Raw genomic sequence first — 1,526 nt, 5'->3', positions numbered from 1 at the left:
TCTTTGACTCTCTTATACCATCTCTTAGTCGATCATAACATCACTTAGAAAGTACCAGACTACGTCCGTTCTACCCCATGTGGGAATCTATAACATCAGATTCATAGGTCCTGGCAATCACCCACAGGGGCTACACCATAGAATTCGATTTGCCCCCAAAGCTCCACAGGTTCATAAGTACTCCCCCCTCCCTCCCTCTCCAGAAAGAGATTGCCACCTTGCTGGACAAGGCAGCTATAGAACCAGTTCCACCGCAGTTCCATCACACAGGGTTCTACTCCTGTTATTTCCCGGTTCCGAAGAGGTATGGGGGTCAGCGTCCTATACTAGATCTTTGCAAACTCAACCAATATATTCATTATAAAAAATTCTGCATGATTATAGTCTATTCTACCTCTGATTCCAGAGCAGACCTGGATGGTGTCGATAGACTTTCAAGAAACCTACTTCCACCTGTGCTCGCTTCGGCAGCACATATACTAAAATTGGAACGATACAGAGAAGATTAGCATGGCCCCTGCGCAAGGATGACACGCAAATTCGTGAAGCGTTAAAAAAAAAAAAAAAGAAACCTACTTCCACCTCACCATCAATCATCATCACAGAAGATTCCTCAGGTTTGCCGTTGGGGACCAACACTATCAGTTTCTCTCTCTCCCCTATGGCCTATTGACAGCACTGAGAGTCTTCACAAAACGCATGGCGGTGGTAGCAGCTATGCTCCGCCAACAAAAAAATTCCATCTAGCTCAAACCAAAGAGCAAATCCAAAAGGACATCTCTACCTTTCTGTCTCTCCTGTCTTCGCTAGGTCTTCAGGTCAATCTGACGAAATCCAACCTAATCCCTACGCAGGACATTCAGTTTATAGGGGCACGCCTGTCAACACTATCACACAAGGCCTACCTCCCAACGGACAGAGTGCACCACATCCAATCCCTGGCCATTACTATCATCATGAACCGTACTCAAACAGTATTCATTTTCCAATGAATGTTGGGTCTCATGGCGGCCACCACTTCCGTCCTCTGCTTTGCGAGACTCCACATGCGCCCTCTTCAACTGTGGTTCGTCCAAACATTCCATCCACATCGGCAACACCAAATGACCCTACTCACTGTTCCATCCCACATTATCCCATCCTTGGAATGGTGGACGTTGGGACACCATCTTCTGACAGGAATGCCGTTCATTCAGTCACCCCCGTCTGCGATTGTTACAACCGACGCCTTGAAGTGGGGATGGGGAGCCCACTTCGGAATGCTTACAGTTCAGGGCCAGTGGACAGACTATGAGAAATCCCTCCATATCAATTGCCTGGAACTCTTGGCGGTCCACAGAGCTCTAAGGTCCTTTCTACCATCTCTTCCTCCATCTATGGTTGGGACCACTACATTACTTATTTCCATCGATTCCCCTCATCACAAGAACGTTGCAAAAAATCAAGCTAGATTGGACCAACTGCATTCTGATCACCCCATGGTGGCCCCGTCAACCTTGGTTCACCACTCTCCTCCTCCTTTCGAA

The 1,526-nt window shown here is 47.5% G+C and overlaps 1 non-coding gene across 1 annotated transcript; it reads left to right on the top strand.

The window, feature by feature from the left end:
- The first annotated feature begins 455 nt into the window (after positions 1-455).
- LOC132574528 (U6 spliceosomal RNA) lies at positions 456-562 on the top strand. Its single transcript, XR_009555608.1, has one exon. It is a non-coding gene; the product is annotated as a U6 spliceosomal RNA (small nuclear RNA).
- Positions 563-1,526: the final 964 nt, after the last annotated feature.

The sequence above is a fragment of the Heteronotia binoei genome, chromosome 6 (assembly GCF_032191835.1).
Source record: "Heteronotia binoei isolate CCM8104 ecotype False Entrance Well chromosome 6, APGP_CSIRO_Hbin_v1, whole genome shotgun sequence".
Taxonomy (NCBI): Eukaryota; Metazoa; Chordata; class Lepidosauria; order Squamata; family Gekkonidae; genus Heteronotia; species Heteronotia binoei.
Note: the sequence above shows the minus strand (reverse complement) of the source record. Positions and strands in the feature narration are given on the sequence as shown.